The following is a 23,987-nucleotide window of genomic DNA, read 5'->3' as shown; positions in this document are numbered from 1 at the left end:
CGTGACATGTGGTGGATCTTGTCAACTGCTAGCTGGCATGGGTGTCACGGTCCCAGCACGTGCGGAGGGATCATTAGTGTTCTTTTCATTTCTTTTTTACTGGGAATCGTGAAATTTGGAAGGAATGGAAATAAATGTTCCAAAGACTATTGGGAGCTTCAAGGGTCGTCATAGAATACAGAGAAGTTTTAAGATACAAGAATGTGTAATCAATTTAAATAAATAATTAATCACTTTAAATTTCGATAGAGAAAAAAATATATAACTAGTTTCCAAAAATTGATGGGAGAATATGAGCAAGATTTCAAATGAACAATTAAGCTAAAAAATTAAATGCAATAAATTTGAAAAAGTATCATTTGAATAAAAAATACCGTTGAAAAAAATTTGATGCAATCAACAATTTACAACTAATATGATTTTAAAATTTTAAATTATATTTAATATGATTAAAATTCTAAATTAAATTTAATGTATATATTTAAAAAAATTAACTATTTTGTTCACTGTTTAAAATTTTATTATTTTGATCAGATTGTGATTTAAGTTTACTTTTTCTTTTATTCTATTGTTTGTATGTATGTAGAATCTAAACTGAATAAAGTAATCTATGTTAGTTTTGGTCACTAATAAGTAATATATGTTAGTTTTGGTCGCTACTCATACATTTTGTTTGTTAATCAAAATCTCAAGGGAAAGTATCTTTATGAAGTGAGCAGATTTTTTATTAAGTAAAGAATAACCATTTTTCTTCATGTAGTTTTCACTTAACTCACCCAAGTGATATTTGTGTGACAATTTATATGCAAGGGAAGTTTATAACTGATTATGTTTATTATATGTTTAGGGTTTATATATATATATATATATATATATATATATATATATATATATGTTTTAGTTAAGAAGGATAAATTTTAATTAGAATATTTAATTTAGTCAGAAACACAAAGATTTTCGGTATGTTTTGTTTTTTTTTATCATACGCATTTTTTTTATGTTTTGTTTGATTCTCTCATCCTTATGTGTCCAGTTTTGTTTTCACTTTTTTTTAATATTCAATGTTAATTTCTTGTTTAAGACGAATTTCTAATTTTAAGCTATTATATTAATTAATATGAGAAAAAAATGAGATTGCTATATTTATTATTTATTTTTCATTAAGAATATTTTCAAATTAGTTTTTTTCCATCTGCTTAGGTTTTTAACTAATCAGATTCGACCCATGACATCACATAATCCCTCAGTCTCAGGCCCAAATTTTAGAGACTAACTATTCAGATATGAACTAAGACACCACATTTCTATATACACCATATTTTTATTATTTATTTATTTAGAAAGATATCATATTCATTCACTAAAGTCTTAAAAGATATTTTACTTTCAGTTCACAATGTGTTGTTCAAGGAAAAAAATGGAGACCCTATATCAATTTGTCTCATTTTTTCTTTTAGACACTATTTTCTATAGTATTTATTCTTCTCTTTATTGTGATTCATATGAAGTTTGTTTTTAGTCTCCAATTCACTAGATTTATTGTTAATTAAGTCTCTTTAAAATTATGATTTGTATTAAAATGGTTAAAATGCCTCAATAATATGAAGATTCATTTATTAAATAGATTTAATTGTCATATCTTATTCTTAAAGGTAGGTCAAACGACCTACAAAAACATTAAATTGGACTTAAAGAGTTTGAGCTTGAATCATAACACTACACAAACCCTCCCAAGTTTGAGTGAAGAATTATTTTAATCAAGTCAGCATTTAGCCTTTTATTTTCTGTACTTAACTTTATGTCTTTTATGTTTTGAGTTGGACTTTTATACTTAGTGCATTTTATTTTATCTTTAAAACTCCTTATCTTTATAATATATTACTTTTGCTCCAACCAAAATAATCTAGAAAACATACCTTAGAAAAAGGTGACCATCCAAATGTACGACTTGGTGATGGTTTTTCGCTAGCGGATAGAGCATTGAGTTCAACACCATACAAATTTTTGTCTTGGTGATGATTTTTTCAAGTGGACTGAGCATTGGGCTCGACACCATCTAATTATTTGACCTGGTGATGCTTTCTTTTCAAGAGGATTGAACATTGGGTTCAACACCTTCCAAGTGTTTGACTTGGTGATGATTTTTCTCAAGTGCATCGAGCATTCGGCTCGACACCATCCAAGTGCTTGACTTGGTGATGGTTTTTCTCAAATGTACTAAGCATTGGGCTCGACACCATCCAAGTGTTTGGCTTGATGATGGTTTTTCTTAAATGGACCGAGCATTGGGCTCGACACTATCCAAGTGTTTGACTTGGTGATGGTTTTTCTCGAGTGGACCAAGCATTGGGCTCGATACCATCCAAGTGTTTGACTTGGTAATGATACTTCTAAGTGTGCCGAACATTCAACTATCAAAATTCTTTATTTGGGTTGATTTTTGTTTTCTCACTGAAAATACCAACTAACATATAATAATTATTCCTATTAAAAATATTACAGGTAAAATCAATTGTATAAAAGTCCATAAATATAAAAAGTATAAAATAAAAAGTGTTAATCACATATTCAAATAAACACCCATATAATAATAGTTAAAACATAAAAATTAAATTGGTTTGAGATCAAATTAAAACAATTTTTCTTTTTAAAATTAATCAGCTAAATAATTAATTAAACTATTTTTAATTAACTAAAAAATTTCTGAGAGCACAACCATAAGTCAAATTTAACCCTCATGAATTAGGTTCAACGCAACCATGACTTTTTTTTTTCTTCAAAATTTGAATATATTAAATTGAATAAGTCTTTATACTATAAAATTATAGTATAAACTAATAATGGATGTAGGTTTCAATAGATTCTTATATTTTATTGTATAAAAAAAAGGATAGAAGATACAAAGTGCGGCAATGTACATTTTAGGATGGTTTTTTTTGGAGGACGTGAAAGTGATGTTGTGATATGGTAAATAACATTTTCGAAAATATTATAATTTTAAAAAATACTATTAAATATATATTTGGTTACATTTTTGAAATTTTAATTTATTAAAAAGAAAATAAAAATAGAAATGAAGATTCTCTGTCCTTGATATAAGATTTTCAGTATAAATAAACTCGTACTGTAGAACTTTAGTTATATCAGATTTACTGAAGTTGTATTTAATATGTAGAATTTTAGTTCAGTATTTTTTTGAAGAAAACTTATTTTTTTTTTAATAATAGAATAATTTAAGAAAGATTTAATTGTGTTATTTTGATTAAAAAATGTATGAAAATTAATAATGGTAGTAAAATTCTAAATCTGAGAAGCTAAAAATAAATTGGAGTTTGTAAAATGCTTGTATCATTAATCTTGGATTCCAAGAGTTTGGTGAAGCCCATGACTTGGGTGATTGAAGTAGGTTGGAGAACAACTAACTGATAAATGTCATATTTCAATAATATTTTATCTTAAAATATAAGTATTTATGAATATTAATTGATAAAATAACTATAATTTAACCTCTAATTTATGAATTTAAACCTTTTTACATCTTTTGTGATTATAACATGAATAAGAATGATTTATTCTCAATTTTGCGTTAATTTCATGGTTTTAGGAAAAAAAAAGGAGATGAAAGGGTAAAAGCAAAATATACAAGATAAAAAGGAAAAGCTGAAATGCTCCAACACTCGCTTAAACTTGCCTAAGCCAGAAGCCTACCTGGAGATCATTCCAAAGAAGTTGGCTTTTTCTCGTCAAACTCGCCTAGGCGAGCCCAATCACGCCCAGATGAGAAGTCACTTAGCCTAAGTCCAACTAGGTTAAATATGAGGCGTGAGTCACAACCCTAGACATTCATGAGGAGAATAAAGGTGATAGAAAATCTTAAAGAAGGCAGTCGTCAAGGAAAAACATCTTGGATCCTCTTTTCTTTCTTTCTATGCTTATAATGGCTAACATCAGTTGCTAATTCTACCCTTTGGGATTGGGAGTAATATGTTCAAACTCTTATATATTGAGGTGATATTTTGATATAATATTATGTTCTTGATTGATGATTGATATTGTCATTTTATTCATAAGGCTTGTTTACCATGATTTTGATCCTTAGATTTGACTGAAAAGTACTTCTAAGTTTTTAACCTAAATGATAATGCTTAACATATTTTAATGCTAGGAATAGATTTGAAAAGTTAATTGCTATCAACATCTAATCGTAATGATAAAGAGTTTTTAGAAATATATGAGGAATCGATATTTAGGAAACTCTCTTAATATTTTTATATGCGAGAAATCGATATAAATGAATTTTATATGGGCATCAATATCAATCAAATCATATATTATTATTATACTTTTCAAAATACAAAAGAATAATGATGAGTCACAATCCCAATTTTCTCAATTGAACCAACAAACTCTTTATTTTGCCTTCTTTACAATTTTTGCAATCATACACAACAAACTTTATTATTTTGTTTTCTATTTAGTGAATCTTATATTTGATAATTTAATTGTTCTTTGTGTGTTCGATATTCGTTCTTAGGGACAAATTATTACTTTTGACACGATACACTTGCCATAATAAAGTCATCACTAACTCACATCTAATTTCTGAAATAAGGTTTGAGATGAAAAAGTTAAGGATCATTCAAGAGTGAGGCCTAAAACACGGTTGCATAACTTTTCATTTTGGTATTCGGTGACGGTGCTATGTTGACGTAGTTTTAAGAGTCCCACTTGATGATTAGCATATGTAAAGGACCCAAAACAAAGTTCTAGAACACGATTAAAAGAAATCAAACGCTGAGTTGGTGATTTTGATACATCCAATTGAACCAACTTAGAGCGTCACCATGCATATAAAAAGCGGCCATGTATCGGCGAGAGTCCCAAGCAATATTGTAAAATTGGAAAAACTGATCATCTTGAAATAGCCAATCTAGGAGATCTGAGTCATTAAAAAATGAGAGTTGTATTTTGGGTGGTCTAGGCATGGTTGGGACAAGAGGAGAGGGAGAAAATGGTGGGGGAAGGATGGTTGTAGTAGTAGCAAAAACAGATGATGCGACGTTAGAGAGTAGGGGTGGGATATGTGGGATTGTTTCTAAAGATAAAGGTATAGAAGGATTTGGAGGCTTTTCGTTGGGTTGGAAAAGTGTTGTAGGGATGGCGATTAAGAGAGTGTTTATGGTATTGGTGAAAGATTATTGCTTTATTTCTAGCGCTATTTGACGGTTTTCTAATGTTTGGTGAAGGTTATTGTATCGATTTTCATGGTATTCATGGGTGTTTTGAAGTTGAGTTTGGAGGTTAGCCAATTTATCTAGAATGGACTTAAGGATTTTATCAAGGTCATTATTAGGTTTGGAAGGCATGGGGAAGGCTCAATGAATACAACAATGTAATAAGAGATCACAAAGGAAAGAAGGAAAACACACACAACACAAGAATAAGAAAGAGATTTAACGTTCCTAGAATAAACTACTTTGCTAAAAAGATAACCGTTTTTTCTACAATTCCTTTTTCAAAAGTCTTATAAAGACTCTTTTTATTGGTGGACAGTTAGGCTAAAAGCTAACATAAAAATAATAACAAAAAAATCTTCTAGATCTCACAAACAAACATCTTCTAGATAAAAAAAATTTAGCCATACGAATAGGATGTCTTGCTAATGAGCTTTGAGGCATGAGATTGAAAGTAGAATTTGATAAAGAAAAGAGGAAATTGTAAGTTTGTATGGGATGGAGAGTGTAAAAAAAATAAAATTGGAGAAGAGAAATTCATGAAGAAAAAAAAAAACTTTCAGCTTACTTTGGACATTTATTACATTGTTAATCTAACCCTTCGCAGCACATTATCCAAAAGTCTAATTCATTTATATTAAACTCTGAAATGCCTATTCTCGTCATTATATTTTTTAAACAGCTTATAAAACCAAAAATTAATCCACAAAACTTTTACACATCTTACATACAAAGTTTATCAAAATATTAAACATAAATTAAATTTAATTATCACTTTTAATTTATTTGATATTTATTTAATCACATAAAATAATAATTTCTTGTACTCTTGCTTTTCACAATGCCCCCTCTCTATGTATATATTCTCTATTTTTCACATAATTACATAAAAGAAAATATAACTTTTATCATTTTTTTTCAATCATACCATACAATTTTTAAATAATATCACTTTTGTTTTATTTTTTTCCCTGGACAAATCAAAGTCAAAAGAAACTTGATTCCTTTCCTTTAAAAGATAGAACAATAGAAAAGTTGTACAAATCTAATATGCTCCAAGGTAATTTTTGTAGCATTTTTGTGAGGAGGAGGTTTTGAAGGACATGAAGGACAAAAGGGAGTACCCTGTGGAAGAAGGGAAGGTGAAGCAGTGATGTGGGCCATGTGCTTTTCCTCAAAGGCCCACTAATCTCTACACTGTTCTTAAAAAGATTGAGTCTTTAACGATTCTTCACGACATGAAATTAAACTTTATATTTTTTATGTGATCCACATCCACACAAAACTAAACCCATTAAGAAGAGTAAGATTGTATTTGGTGATGTGATTTTGATTTTGATTCCACATGAACACAAAACTAAACACCCACTAAAGACCACGAAAGTAAACGGTGAAGTAATTATACTTTAATCTAATTATTTATATAGATAGACTAAATATATTTTCTTTTATGAGTGACTGAGACAATAATTGTTACTTGCTGAACAATTTATTTTTTCTATTTGATTGTGTTTTTCTTTTTCTGTCCCTCTAAATCTTTTGGAGTTTCAACTTTTGATTGGAATTGTATTTATAAAAAAAAAATGATGTTTAAGTGAGGATTTGATATTCAAATATAATAATGTTATAATAATAACATATTTTTATTTGAGTTGTTACGATTTGATCTAAATTAAAATGTGTCGCAATTAGCATTTGTATTATTTGATTTTTGTACTATTTAACTAATGTTAATATATATTTTAACTAATATGTTCAAACTCATAGGTCAATACTCTATATATATAATATTCGATATGATGCACTGTTTAATGAAGGAAGGTAAGATATGATGCATTGTTTAACGAAGGAAGGTAAGAATCAGAATATGAATGAGAAAATGAGTAATTAATGTTATTTTAAAGTTTTAAAGTTTTAAAGTAAATAAAAATAAATCCTCTTAAAATACTACCCTTAAAAAAAATAAAGGGAGTTGTAAGTAAAAAGTAATAATAGTACTAAGTTTTAATAAGAAAATTAAGGAGATATATTATGATATTGTAAGATATTCATAGTTAGCATTAATTATTGATTTTTTTTAAAATTAATCATATATATATATATAATTACTTGAATATAAAAAAAAAGAATCTGAAAATTTTATGTAAATGAGAAGTAACAAAAGGCTTCAGAGTTAAAAATAAAAATTTCCGAAAAAAACTATTTGAAAAAAATATTATATCTTAGTATAATAAAACGGACATAAACGCAATTAAATGTTCATTTTATATCAATATAAACTACATCCAAAATTAAAATCAATGACAAGTATTAGCACTATAATATCATGTATTAGCACTAATATCATGTACATTCTAAAGATTAAATGATCCTCTTCAGGATATTTTAATGCTCCTAGAATATTATATTTTACTTTATTCTTTCCATGGTCAATGTTCTAATATGCACATCAATCTTTGTCCTAACTATCTTAAATAATATTCTTAAAATAAATAGAGGCACATCATTATATTTCTCTTCCTCTCCATAAATCTTTGAGAAATTTAGTATACTTAGGGACTTATTTAATGGCTTTAAAGGGAGGTATCTTTACTTCAATTTTTTGAAAAGATTTCAATAATTTTATGTCTAACTTCTCCCTTTTTTAGGCACGTGACCCTTTTGTTGAGAGAATATAACAGGTAAATCTTTTGGGATTAAGGAGCAATCAACGTCAATATTAATTGTATGAGTGAACTAAACCTTAGAAGTAGAAAGTGTAGTATTTTTCAGACTTTTTTTTTCCCCATCAATCTTCTCAATTGAGAATGAATTTTGCAGTTGTTTCCCTTTCTTAAGTTCTTAACACTTATATTCTTATTCTATTTTTTGAGTTCTTAATCATTGCCAAAATCATTATACAAATTTGTCAAAAAGCTTTGCTTTTTATCTTAAAGGCTCTCTACCAACTCATTATCCTTATGCATGAAGGGCAATGTATAAATGATACCCTAAGGTGATCTTGACCAAAGATATGAATATCTCTTTCATAGCCTCCTCGTCATAATGAACTCCTCATACGTGAGGGTCAATGTACAAATGATACTTTGAGGTGATATTGATTAAAGATATGAAAATTTTCTTTCAAAAACTCTTACCCTCAAATCTAAGGGTTAATATATTGTCCGTTGTCTAGGACGACACCGACCATAATGTTTATAGCATATAAACTTAACGTAATAATTTGCATTAGACAAGTAATAAGATGATTATGGACACATAATCTAGGTCCGTAGATATAAAAATTGATTAAAATATTATAAATAGTTGAAATTCTAACTTTTTTTTTACAGATTTATCTCTTGTATAAGGGTTTGAGCATTATTGAAATGCTCTACTTTTATTTTATTCATTCTTTGTCGATGAAATTTTTTTATTACATTTATATTTTATTTATATATAGGAGAGAATGATAAAAACATATGAAACTATAAATAAAGAATAGAAAAAACATCACTTCATTTTAGTTTTTAGAAAAACACAAACCATTCCAACATACAAATAATTTAGAAAAAAGAATTTTTATTTACATATTAATTCGCAAAACAATTTGAATAATAATATTCTTTGCATCTATTTTTTTTCTTACACAGAGTACGCACACAACGAAATGATAAACTCTTTACTGATATCACATTTTTCTTTAAAAAAATAATAAAAGCAACGCCATCTTCAAATGATCATACTGTAGAGTTGGAAAAGTTTGAACTGCATTTAGGGCTTTGTTGCGGCGTTTGTTGTAGTTTTCCGAAAAAGAAACAAAATTTATGAAGTAACTAAATTTTTGGTTTTCCCCTTTTAGGGTGTTGCCCTTAATTAACCAAACAAGACACTCTACCTTACAATTAAAACGACGTTTCGTACAAAAGTATATGTACGTAAATGTGACTTATAAAATGACGAAAAAAAGAATATTACAAGGTGTGGAAGAGAACACGTAGAGTAAGTACAAGTAAAAGGACAATGTGACAACCCAAGCTAAGCTACACAATCACATGTACACTTATTTTGTGTCACCCAATCAAACACAACTAATTTTCTGGTTATAACCAGCAATCTTTAACTCCCATACCCAAACCTCTTTTCTTTAATGCTTGCTTACAATCAAAGCAATACCCACCTCAATATAGGGATATCACATGTCTTTAATATCACATTAATGTACATTTATATATTTAACAACAACTTCTTTACTTTTAAGTGTTCTAACTTTTTTCTTTATTTTTCTTTCAAAATATTTCATATCATAAAGTCTATTCTGTTAAAAAAAGTTTCATGTTTAATAGAAACTATTTTCACACCGTAATATATGGTATATTACTCTATATATTAGACACCACAACTTATTAATTATGAAAATAAAAGTTTGTATTTGATGGGTATGAAGTGAGAATCTATTGAGTTGAGCTGACTAGACATCATGTTTAGTGAGTGAGCTTAATCATTGTGTCTCATTTATAATTTATATTTAAAGAGATCATTGTACTTGTAATTGGTGTGTAACAGGACAGAATGAAAACCTAATGGTTGCTCGTGTGGATGCAAGTTACATTTGGCGACCGAACCATGTTAAATTTTATGTTTTTTGCAGTTGATTCGTGATTATGTGTGTTACTTTCGTGTGCGTTTTTCTTATCCGTATTCAACATGTCTGAAATTTATATGTCAAATTATTACATTTAAATTTAAAATTAATTTTACTGATGCAACTTTAATTTTAAAAGAAAACAATATGCTCTTAATCTTTTAACCTTTTTAAATCTTGTCTTTTGTTTTTATGAATTCGGTTTTCCAACTTCTTTTTGGAAAAAGATTGTAGTCCTTCTTTATATTTAATTTTAACATTTAGAAACAATTTTTTACCGTCGCTAAAAGTGTTAAAAGAACTAAATTCACATGTTTTAAAAGTTGAGATTCACTAATCAAATTTTAAAGAGTAAGAATAAAAAATTAACAAAAAGTACACAGATAAAAAATATATCTAATAACCATTTTAAAACATATATTTTAATTTTAATTATGTATTTTTTAATTATTTTAATTTTAAAGTGAAACAAAATAATCACATAAAATTCACAACTCTTTTAAAATATTATATTGCCACAAATTTATTAAATAGTATCATAAGACTGTAATAAAAGTAAAAGATAAAATCATTTCTTGCCTTTAATATAGACAATGTAATAGTTATCCAAATATTTCTCCAGCATTGAAATTCATTTTTTTAATCTCCACAAGAGTGTGTTAAAAAATGCATGTGTGATTCTAAATTGGTCCCTCTTTTTCACACAAAAAGAATAGATATGATTTTGTTTCCTCTATCCTCTTACACAAATGATCCATATGCTCCTAGATTTGAATTCCTCCTTTCTATAATCTAAGTTTTGTTGGCAAGCCCCTACTAACAATCATGTTATACTAATATTCTTTTCCACTTAAAATAATCATGATGCTACTTCAATTCACCCACCCACCTATCTTCTTCCTCCCAATTACCCATACTTTTTATTTCATGTATTCTTGCTTGAAATGGACATAGAGTCTAGCATATATATGAGCTAGTCTTTCACCATTCTTCCATTCATCCTCCCAATATTTTTACCTTTCACCTTCACCAACTCTTCTTTCCAACATGCTTTCAAACCATTGGTATTGGTTTCCCCCACCACACATCTTTAAATCTCTCAACCATATTGAGATCCTCCCATCTCTCTCCACCCTTGCTAACTCTCTCCAACCACCATACTTACTTTGAATCCTCAATTGCACCACACAAACTTCCTCCATGATCTAGGGGTTGCCACCCCCCACTTAGTTACCAATACCTCATTAAACATTTCAATATCTTTAACACCTAATCCACCTCCCTCCTTTGTGAAACCATTTCTTTTCCCATTTCATCCATCCAATTTTTGTACTCCCCTCCTCACCTACCCATAAGAAGTTGCTTTGTAGCCTTCTCACTTTTTTATAGCACATTGCTACATTTTAAAGAGAGAGAACAATGGAAGTTAAAAATATAAATTTTTTGTCTCCACATTGTTATAATTTCTTTGAAAATTTATTCACTCTCCCCTCCCATATCCCTTTCTCCTTATATTAGCACCAATAGAGATACTTAAGTATGAAAAAGAAAAGGATAGTAACTTATAAATCAACCTGTTTACATACCTTTTTACACTTAAGAAATCTACTCCAAAAGTTTCAAACTCATTGAGGTTTTAAATTAAATACCATCTCAAAGCATCTTAGGAAGCTTTTAGTGATTTTTTTTTTCACATAAACCTCTCGAAAACAGATTCCATCATTTACACATTGTAAGAAATTCACTTTCACTTTATTTTGTAGAGAACAATTACTTCTTGGAAGCTTGTCAAGTTAAGTATTGCCGCAATACTAAAAAAAAAAAAAAGTCAATGGATTTCTTTGTAGAATTTCTAGTGACCAAGACCAAAATTGAACTAAGCACAAAACTCTTTTTTTTATATGATTCACCTTTCACTTTTTTTTATCATATGCATTTTGAATTATCAATTAACTAACTATTATATATATATATATATATAATTGTATACTAAACACCCGAGAAAACCCGAGAAAGTGTCAATTCCTACTGCCAAATTTTTGAGAATTTAAAAATGTTTCTATAATGTCTTCTAAATAATTTTCAATATTCGTATTTTACTCTTTTTTTTCCTTTAAAGTTATAAAAATTGGTTGTTAACAATTGCACTTGTAAGGGGTCGAGAGGGTATCTATTACTGGTTGTATAATTGATTTATTTTTCGCAATCGCGTTTTTCATCCTCTTCTTCTCTTTGCGTTCAGGCTTCGACTCTCGATCGAGAGTGCACTTGTAAAAGATTTTCTGAAACTTAAGTAAATATTTAGCATTTGAATTTTGTTAATATTGTAATAATAATATATCTTTGTTTTATCTAATGTGCTTATTTATATAGTTATAATGGAATTTATCATCCATGAGTTATAATTAATATGTATAACCATAAAATTTATATTACCTTATTTATTTATTGCGTAATTATAAGATCACCTTTCAATTTTATAAAAAATATTATTAAATTAAAATAATTTCTACAAAGTTTTTGTCTAGATACTGTTACTTCGATTCCTAAAAGACTATGTAACTTTAATTTTTCGATTATACTAAAAAATGCTTTGAATTAAAGGAGTAGTCTTGCCAAATTTAAAATAAAAGTAATTTTCGAATTTATTTATTTATTTAGAAATGATTATATTTTAAATAAAAAAAATATTCTTGTAAGATAATTAAAAAATATTAAATTATTAAAAGCTAACTGAATGATATTTTTTTTAAAGTAGTATATATGAAAGAACGCATTTATATGATGGAAAACTTTATATTCAAACCACATATGAGAGTGTCTTTAGTTGTTGTTGTTTTAAAAAAATCATATAAACACTTTAAAAAGAATTTACGACTAACTACACCATTTTTAAGTATTATAATATCTAAACTTTAAAATTCTCAAAATTCTTAATTGTAGAATACAATAAAAAAATATTTTATGAAACATCTCTTTTAAAATACTTTATTCTTGATTAGACATCATTCCCCTAAAAGGTAGAAAGAAAAGAACAGAACTACTTAAAGGAATGGCTAAATTTTGTTTGAAGGGTGGTGACCTAGAGATTGGACATGGGTAAGTCATGACTCATTACAAGAGAATTTGCATTTGAATAAAAAATAAAGAAGTTGAAAATATAAAGGGAACAAAGAGAGAACATGAAAGTGAGAAAAAAACATGGAAGTTATTGTGAAGTTGAAAGGGTATGGCATGCCATTCTTTGCAATGACCCTACAGATTAGAGTGTCTTTTTCAAATCTCTTTATTTTGGATTTTTTTTGGGTCATGAAATCTAAGCTTGAGGGTTATGTTGGTTTGAACTTTTGCTGTGTGAGTGTGAGCTCCCACTTGTGTCCTTCAATATGTCATTGATCCATATATTTGAACTAGTTAAGTTAGGGCTACCCTTTCAATTAGTTGAGGGGACATCTTCACTTCCATTTATTATTTTATTAATTTCATTCTTCTAATACATTTATTAAAATATGCATCTTAATTCCATAGGATATATATGTGTACATTTTGTAAAAATTTTATACATTTATTTTTTTAATTTTTTGATGTTTAGTTAGTTATACATATAATTTTAAATATTTTTTTCTCTCTTTTATTTTATTTAAATTGAAAATATCCATGCAATGGAAGTGACTAGAGAGTTGTGCTAGTAAAGCTTATTAGTCTCTTGTTTGGGCCCGAGGTAAAGAATTATATGGGCCTAAATCCAAAACAAACTACACGACATAGCAGTAGCATAAAAGTTGTTTCTTTCTGCACCCTTGTATTTTTTTCAAAATACTTAAATTATCCTTGACAATCTTGGGTGATTTTGGAATAGGGGTGTTCCGTTAGCAAAAGGTATTTCTAGAATAAGAAATTGGAAAGAAAAAACAACCATTCCGGAATATCTTTTTCAAAACACATTTTTTTTTAACTTCTAGACTAATAAATTCAGAATTCATAAAATTGTTCTGAAAAGTATGTTTTGAAAAATATTTTAGAAAGAGTACTCAAAAAGTTATTTTTAAAAGGGGCAAGCTCCATCACCTATTTAGGTGACAGGGTTTCTTCGAATAAAAATTAACAAATTTGATAACCCTAGTTTTATTAGTCTTAGTATACCTTAGAGTTAATCTTAGTATAGGTAGTCGCTTTCTATCAACAATTTTTTTCCAAAAATAAGGGGTACAGAAAGAAACACCCTAAAATAAAATAAGGTTTGGTTGTTCGACACACAAAATTTTGCTATTACCACACCCATCTTACTATCTTGTTAAATAGGAATGGAAAGGGCTTTTTCTTCTTCTACACCCATAATTTTTAGAATTACCTTTCGTAAAAGTGACTTTTTGGATTATTTGTTCTCAAACAAGTTTTCTAAAATTTTTATAATATGATTTATGGATCAAGATTTCTAAACTAAAATTTTTAAAAGAGGATTTTTGAAACACGATTTTCAAGATACATGAATACATTAAAAAATAACTTCTAAACACATAAAATACATTTCAAAACAAACTTTCCAAAACAAAAGTTCTAGGACATGAAACCTTCTGGAATGAGTTTTTTTTTTTTTTTTTTTGGAACAAACTGTCTAAAATACATGGTGTATTCCAGAACAAGCTTTTCAAGACAGAATTTTCAGAACAAGCTTTAAAGACCATATATGATAATTTATGGAATGAGTGTTTTAAAACAAGTTTCTTTCTAGAACAAAATCTCTCTTTATCTTCCTCTAAGTAAGAAAGAATACTTTTGTTTTTTTTTTTTATGTTAGTATAAGGGTGGAGTTAGTAATGATAGAGCTAATAAGTTTTTCTTTTGAAGTTCATATACAAAAGGAAGCTTTGTTAGTATGAAAAATATACCAAAAAAAAAAAATGCATTTCTGTGATATATAAATTTTACAAAACTTTATTTCCGTATTTGGTGCAAATGCATATTTTTTTTTTAAAATAAATTATACAATACTGAAACACAATTTTCTTTTGTATACTCTTTCAGTTCAATATTAAATACAATTTTATTTTGGATAGAGAAATTATAGAAAATAGATTTTTTTTCTATATTGTACGGGAAATTATATAAAATCAAAACGCATTTGTGCTATATTTTTATTGAATGCTCATTACAAGATAAAGAAGAAATACGTTTTTATTTTGTGTAATGGTCAACAGAAATCTAGTAAATGCACACATTTCCGTAAAATGCACTTTCGTCAAACTAAAAAAAACAACATATACAAAGGAGGACTGTTTCTTCCTTCACCTCCAACGTCAAAATACATTTTTAACTTTCTTGTGCCACCTTCATAAAATAGTTTCCGGATTATGTAATCCGGACACGCATTTGAAAAATGACTTCCAGATTATGTAATCCAAAAGCTAAAAAAGACTTATGGATTACATAATCCAGAAACTAATCATGCATCTGAAAAAAGGCTTCTGGATTATGTAATCTGGAAGCTAATTACGAATTTGAAAAAACACTTCCAGATTATGTAATCTAGAAGCTAATTACGAAATGGAAAAAACACTTATGGATTACGTAATCCGGAATAGTATAGAGGGGGTATTTTTGGAAATATGAAAATTTATGAAGTTGGGAGAAGAATATATGGAGGTGCAGAAAGAAACAGCCCCAAAAGAGTCTAGGTAGCAAAAGAAGTTGTGCATATAACAAAAGAAAATGTGTTGGGCCCTCTATCATCCTAACCCATTCTTAATTAGTTAGGAAATTTCTTTTTGCACCCCATACTTTTTTTTCTGTACATACATATTAAAATTTTCACTTTACCATTTAGTTTAAAGTTCTTTTAGGAAATCTCTTAAATTGTACTATTCGAAACGTAAGACCGTATACGGAAGTACACGAACATAATTTTCTAATTGTGTAGTATGGAGGTTAATTTTTAGTTCTTGCTTGTATAATTTGAAAACAATTTTAAATTTTAAATTGTGTAAGCTAAAAATCAATATTCTTTTTGAATTATATACTTAAAAAAATAATTTAAAAAATAATAATTTTTAAATTATACAATCCAAAATAAACTTCTGGATTAAATGACTTCCACATTATACAATTTAGAAGTCATTTGTTTTCATAAAAAGGCATTTATTCCATGACTGCACCGTACACCACATGGACAATGGGGGTGATAGGGCAAGGGGCAACAACAATAAATAGTTTTATCTTTTATGGAGGTGCGGGAGGGAACCATGGAGGTGCAGAACCAAATAGCCGTTAATATCCAATTTTAAAACATTTGGGCGGCCCAAAAATATAACAACTAACCCTATTAGGTGTTTCTTCCTGCACCCCAACAAAGTTCTTTCTGAACCTCCATCCTATAGTTTGGTTGGAACTCATTTTGGGCTCTTTCTTCCTCCATCTCATGGCTTGAAATTGTATAATTTAAAAATATATTTTTAATGATACAATTCAAAACATATGTGTATTCTAAAATATATTCTTAAATTTTGAATTTTACAATCCAAAATTATAGACTACTAAAGAAAGCTTCTCATTTTCGAGTGTCTAATCCTTATTTAGTATTAAAAAAAACGTATCACTCAAAAAAAAATATTTTGCACCAACTTTTTTCTACTAAAACAGTTCTTTTTCTATTTTTATTGAAGTAATATTATTCCAAAGTTGTTCGGTGCATTTAAATTTGAAATGTATCAGATAATTTTCTAAAATTTAAATTTCAAAATATTAGTAAATGCATGATAGAATTAAAATTATGTGAGTGATGATTGTCAAATTAAATTTATAGTTAAAAAACCTTTTTCTACAATTTAATTTCGAACTGGAATGTATGAATTCAAAGTCTAATACACCCCTTAATCAAGTAGTTAACGCTCTCAAGTAATTTTCTATATAAAATAAATCATATTAGGAAATGTTTATGTAAGTACCAATAATATTATTACTTTGAGGGAAATGAAGTGATTGGGATCACTTTTTAGTGTGTTTTTTAACAAAAAATTCATGGCTCTCTCTGTTATTTTGTTCTTCATTACACAATATCAGCATAACGAGTTAATAACATGAAAACTTGTTTAATGTTTTGCAACAAAAACTCAAAGAAATTATATAAGAGAAATTCTATAAATTAGTTTCCATATAAGGTAATTTTGATTTATGCAGAATTTTTATTTTTATTTTTATCTTTATCTCCTAAAAAGTTCTTATAAAGAAGTTTGTTGAAACATATCTTTAATATATTAAATAATTAAATTGTTTTCTTATTTTATTGTTACTAATATTATTAGAAAATTATATTTCATATTAACTAGAGATAATATAAATATTTTAGGTTTGTATAATTGAGTTAGTTTTTCAGATGATATTTAATATTATCGAAATGTGAAATGGTTTCTTACTATGTCTTCATATTATTTTGTACTTGTTCTAATGATTTTCGTTGCACACGAATATCATGATTAGTGTTTGGGTGGAAGACCCAATGAGTGGAGGGTTTATGCATGCCATTAAGGACTTTAGAGTTGACTTTTATAGCTATCGACGTTAGAATTTGATTATGTACCAAGATTTAACTTAGGAATATTTTTTAGGAGCACCTTTTGTATTATAACTATATTTTAAAAAAAATATGTATTCAGAAATAAATTAGTGTGTTAAAAATAGTGTATATTAGAAGAGATTAATCTCTTAAATAATTTTAGTATCTAGAGCCCTTCACCAAAGAATACCATTGGTTCAACAAAAGAAAAAGTACGATTGTGCCCCTTTCGTTTTGGATTGTTTCAATGATGTAACTAGACTTTACAGAAAGTGGTAGATTTTGAATATGCAGTATTGAACAAGTGATTATCCTATTATATGTTTCATAGCTTAGGATTATGTTATGTTCAATTATGTGTCCCTTTATCTTATGGATAAGAAAGTGTTGCTCCACTGAATAAAGGAACCATAATAGTGTATTAAATTTAAAACAGTCAGTATATAAACTATGGCAAAACACACAATTTGAAATGAGTTTAGTATTTCTTTGCATTAATTAGACACCATTTTGCAATATGAGGGAAGTGTTAGGGTTCCAAGAATTATTCATGAGATAGCTCCTGTTTTAGTTTAGGAATGTGAAATTCATTTTTTTAAATAACTAAAGGCTAAGTTATGATAAACAAGTTTTGTGATGTTAGACTTCTAGATGCTACAAATAATTACAAATAATGATATTTTTTATCGAATGTGTATTTATTAAACCAAAAGTTATAACTAATTTTTTAAATTAACTATTTTTACTTAAAAATATAACAATTTAAATATTACAATTTAATTTTGATTTGACTTGTTCGATCTTTGGTATTAGACAATATAATAATCAAATTGTTAGAAGTCAAACAATAGAAAAAATAAAACAAACACAAAAGTTTAATGTAGTTCGACACAAAATATGTACACTAGGAACTTTTTTATTTTGGTATTGTTTGTATAGCAATATAAAAACATCTGTTAATATTAAGACTAAAACAAAATTTTATAATATTATGTTGATACTAAGTTTGGTACCCTTATTTTTATTCAATTTGAGTTTATGGTAAATTTAAGGAGGATATGTGATAAATGGTGTTAAATAAAATAATAAATTTTATGTTTATACTCAAATACAATGTCTAAAAATTTAGTAAATTTCTAATATTTTTTATAATTAAGGATTTCAAGGTTGACTAAAATGTACTGAAAAACTAATAAGTTCAACTTAAGTATAAAGGCTTACGTGTTAAGACTTAGAAGAAATATTTTGATTTTGATTTTGCAAATGCTGAAATAGAAGCTTAAAACCAAGATTTCTTCTCAATTGAGTATTTTTTAGCTTAAACTAAGAACCCATGTTAAAACCAAGTCATTTTTTTTTATTCTTGTTAGAGTGAAGTTGAACCAAAGTGTCTGAGGCTCTTTTGTACAAAGTTGTGAGTTCAAGACTGAATCTAGTCTTGTAGGTAGCTTGAGACATTGATCAATAAAGAATTATGAGCATATGATAGAAAATAAACTAAAGAATTTGAATTCGATGTGATTAGTTTAATTATAACTATTTTACTTAATTTGATGCAATTGATTAAGTTTTAATCACTTTGAACAAGTTGATTCACATATTTGTTGGTAATTTTTGTTTTTTACAAATCACTTCCTACTTTTGTCATGATCTTAATAACAATTACCAATGACGTATAAATTAATTTAATTTTTATGCAATTTTTCTTCTTTTAGGGGTGATAAAGTGAGTAAGGTTCGGCGAACCAACCCGTCATCCCGTCTCATTTAGGTAGGGTAAGTCAAGCTTTTGAATCCTCCAGTTCGCCTAACTTGCCAACCTGGTAGGCCAAGGATAGGACGGGACGAGCTAGCTCGTTAGCCCACCCTTCTTTATGTTGACACTAATCTCATGCTTTGGAATTAAAATTGTGATCAATGTTTTATATAGAACTTTATTTACATTAATTTCTTTATACATCATTTGATTCATTGAAGTATTAGTAATATTTACTTATTTTGTTAGACTTCTTTGATTAAAATATTAAAGTTTGATTCAATTTTATTATTCTTTCTTTTATTTTTATTGTCCAAAAAGTTACATAAATGACTACATCCAAATAATTAGATAAAAAAACAAACAAAAAAATGATTTTTTTAAAAAGTGTCAGGTAACCTTTCCAACCCACCCTATGACAGAACGAGTTACTAATTTTAATACATATAACCATGGCGGGTCAACCCGCCCACCCCGCTTTTGACCAAACCGGATTGAACTGACCCGTTTTGTCTCTCCTCTTTATGAAACTTTAAATTATTATTATTTATTTAAATATTTAAAATTTTACTATAGATATGAAATATGAAATAACTACAAGAGTTTAGAAGTAAAAAATTTAATAAAAAAAAATCCTAAAACTTGAAGGATTTTATTGATAGCAAGATTAGGATTCAAAGTGGTAGATTCCTGTTTATTTTTTACTGAGTAAAATTTGATGTTTAAAAGTTTTGCTTAGAAAAGTGTTTAAAACAATTTGATTGACCGAATGCGGAAATTAAGAGTGGAAAGTGGGAATGTGAGGAATTTATAATGAAGAAAAATAGATAAAATTAAATTTGTTTAGTTTTAAAATTGCGGAGCAATTGTGCTAAAACGGACCACATATTAAGACATGGCCTTATGAAGTATGCAAATTTAAGTTTCCTTGCCAAATTGCAATATGTGGGTCTAAGTTAGTTATACTTTTCTATCTACATTTGTTCCTTGTCTAAAACCACATGCAAATTTTAAATAGCAAACACTACCAATTGTGGAATAAAATTTGTAGTAATTGTGGAAGAACACGACACATTGGTGTACAATTTTCTCTATACAATGAAAAATATAGATAGAAGTTGTAGAATGAGTAACCAAGTTGACTTAAAGAAATAAATAAAAAGGAATGAGTGATGTACATGTTGTTGGGTTGGGCCTAGTGGATTTGTAGCCATTGAGTTCTCTTGTTGGTAGCAAGTGGTGTGGAATGAAGAGCAAAGAAAGTGTAGAATTTTTAAGGTGTTGTTGATTCCTCCCATCATAATCATATAGGTAAAGAAAACTACACCTTGAATAGGACAACTTAAATAATCATAAATAAAATGTTTTGAAATGATTAGAAACAAAGATCATGTCCCAAAAATTAATTACACTTGTAGAGAAGTAATTGTGAAGGCTAAACCCTAAAAGTGGTGCTCCTTTGACATCAAATTGAGTCACAACACAAAGTACTCATAACAAATACACTAACTTTACCACCAATGAATGAATGCCTTTTGACCAAATTGCAAGAGAAAATTCATCACATTATGAAGTGTGTCTTCCATGTTTTCCTTTCTCAAATGGAATTACGTGTGACCTCTCTTTGTGTTAAGTCAAAAGAACCCAATCTTTCTTCAACTATCACTCATTCTATGTTTTTCATCATAATAACTAATTGCTTCTTGATTGGACAATTTAGTCCACTTCAATGTTTTAATTGCTAGGACAATTTTTTAAGCTTCTTTCAAAGTCAATATATAGATGATGATGAATATATATATATATATATATATATATATATATATATACATATAACTATTGGCATGCCTTAGGACTGAAATTGACATTATTATTATTATTTTATAATTAGAGTAAATAGTGTAAATTTTTTTATCCTATCTTCTAATTATAAAACATTACAACTTTGTTAATTTACAATAATTACATTAAAATATTTTTAAAGGAGGGTTCTAACATAAAAGTTACATATACAAGAGTTCAATTTGTCATTAGTTCAAATATAGAGAAATATTTCTTTTGAAAAGTTTTAACTCTTTTAAATTATCAATAAAATATTTTCAAACTTTTGTTTTGGTCTTTGAAAAAAAGTACATAACACGTTTTTATTTATCAAAAGATTATGTGTTAAGCTGACATAATCAAGGATAGAAATGAATATAAAATCTTATTTTTCAGGGTAAAATGTTAGGTGTGATCTATCATATAAAGAAATATAAAAAATAATATTATATTCCACATCAATAATTATAATAACATGTAATATGTGATAGACATGAATTTAGAAATACACAACAGGTATTTAATCTATTCCAGTTCAAGTGGTTCTTGTGATTATTCCTATTTTACTATAGGTTTCATATGTAAAGTCTTAATAAAACAACTACATCGTTGACTGATTAAAAATAGAAGTATTTCCCTATTTTAAGTCAATATGGACAAATTTACTCATTAGTGAGAATTTTATAATAATAAAGTAATTTATTATTACTAAAATTATTTTATAATACTAATATTATTATTATTATTATTATTATTATTATTATTATTAATCTCCAAAAACCTTAAAATAATGATATCACGATTAAGGTCAATAAAATAACATAACTTTATATTAATTATATTTTGTTATAAAAGCATATGAATTTTACAAAAATTAATAACACTGGTGATGTTTACTTTAAAATAATCCAATATAAAAATAAGAAAATGATCACAAACAAAAAAAGAAAATCGAAATATATTTAAAGGACAAAAAAATATTTGGGTTTTATTATAATATATATAAATTGAAATTAAGGTCTAAAAATGTGACAATGTTATCTGCTTAAAAAATTTCACAATTTAAATTATTTTTTAATTCAAATTGATTTAATTTTTAATTTATTTGTTTAGATAACACAATTCAATTTTTTTAATCTGAACTTTCTCAATAGAAAATTTAGTTAGCACAAAACAGAAAATTTATTTTAAAAATAATGATAAAATATAAGTTGTTTTTTTTGTTGGAGCTATTTTTTGTCTAAATTTGTAAAGATACTTTTACTTGAAGTCAATAAATGATTTTCTTACTAAAATCAATTAAGATTAGTTTTAATTGATGTCTCACAGTTACTTCAAACTAGTTAGAGTTATTTTTTTTATGTTGTTAGTTAAGATTGTTTTCTGGCCAAATTTTCAACCGATGTGGATTGAAAATAATTCTCAAGTGACATGGCCAAAACAAATCATAGTTGTTGGTTAAAGATTACCAAGTTAGACATTAGAAAAGAAACACCATCCAATTTTGGACACGTGTTAACATTGGTGACGTTGATAGAGAAAATTTCTTCAAACACCAACAAAAAAAAATAACCTAATAGACGTCAACAAAAAAAAAAGTCTAGTTAGTATTGACAGAAAATTGACCCAACGATATTGGTCAAAGTTTTTTTTTTTGACAAACATTGAGTGTGAGAAATAACCTAGTCTAATAACTTGTTAGTTGAAAAATAATTCTTATTAACTTTGACTTAAAAGAAACTTTCAATAACACTAGTTTAAAAATAATTTAAAATCGATAATATTTTAATTTTGATCCAATTGACAATGTTCTAATTATATTATAAAGACGCTGTCCTAAAGAACATGAAAATAAAAAATATAAATAAATAAGAAAAAAAATAAATTTTTAAAATTTAATATAAGTATCATATGAGTGTTGGTGTGCGAGATAAGTATCCGACACCGACACGTCATTTAAGAAAAATGTCTGAACTTTATAAACTTTTACACCTAATCAAAACATTCTATTATAAAATATTTAAAATTGTTTAAAAATAAATTACTTTCTAAGAATTTGTTATTAATATATACAGACTATATAGATAACCAATAAGTAAAGGAAATTAAATCTTAAGTGTTGTTAGGCAGACAGGGGCAGTATCACATAAAGTGGAGGTTCCAATTGTCAGAATAAGAGATTCAAAATAAAGGTAATCCCAACCAAACAATAATAATAATAATAAAATAAAAATAAATAATAATAATAATAATAATAATAATAATAATAATAATAATAATAATGGAATGAAATAGGAGGTTTTGTCCTTAGTAGACAATGTCTAGGTCTAGCAGCAGCAGTAGATGGCAAAGGTTGTCATGGGGTCCTTTGATGCTTCCTTGTTGCTTTCGTCGTTTCTTTGCACTTTAATGCTTTTTTATTTTTGGACTAACCATTTTTGCTTCCACTTCTTTACTTTCACTTTCTTAACCCCTTTTTGTCTCGCAGGAATAACTCAGACAGACAGCAACATCACCTGCTTCAGTTTTCTTCTTCTGTTTCTCGATACTTCAACAATATTTGCTTCTCACATTAACAATTCATCATTGTTTATGTCCATCTTCTCTTCATAACACCTCAACTCTGCCTTCAATCATGCTCGCTTCAATAACAATTTATACCACTATTATTCTCCATTTCTTGTCAAAATCAACGAGGCTGTTCATAAGAAAATCCAAAAATAATTGTCTTTTTCAAATATTTTACTTTTTTTTTTTACTAGTAATCAAGAATATATATACAAGAATCAGGGATGATTCAACCCTTGTACAAAAAGGTATGAGAAGCCTAATCGGACAACACCTTTTAAAGATCTAAGAAACAATGTAGTTCTTGACATAATCTCATAATATCTGACAGAAACTTCCTTCGACATTCCACTAAATCGAATATAGACAAATCAAAGGGGCGAGATACCAATAAAAAAAAAAAACTAGTTGAGAGAAACTTAGAGGAAACTAAGTT

The sequence above is a fragment of the Phaseolus vulgaris genome, chromosome 3 (assembly GCF_051622355.1).
Source record: "Phaseolus vulgaris cultivar YP4 chromosome 3, ASM5162235v1, whole genome shotgun sequence".
Classification (NCBI taxonomy): Eukaryota; Viridiplantae; Streptophyta; class Magnoliopsida; order Fabales; family Fabaceae; genus Phaseolus; species Phaseolus vulgaris.
This window is presented reverse-complemented; position numbering follows the sequence as displayed.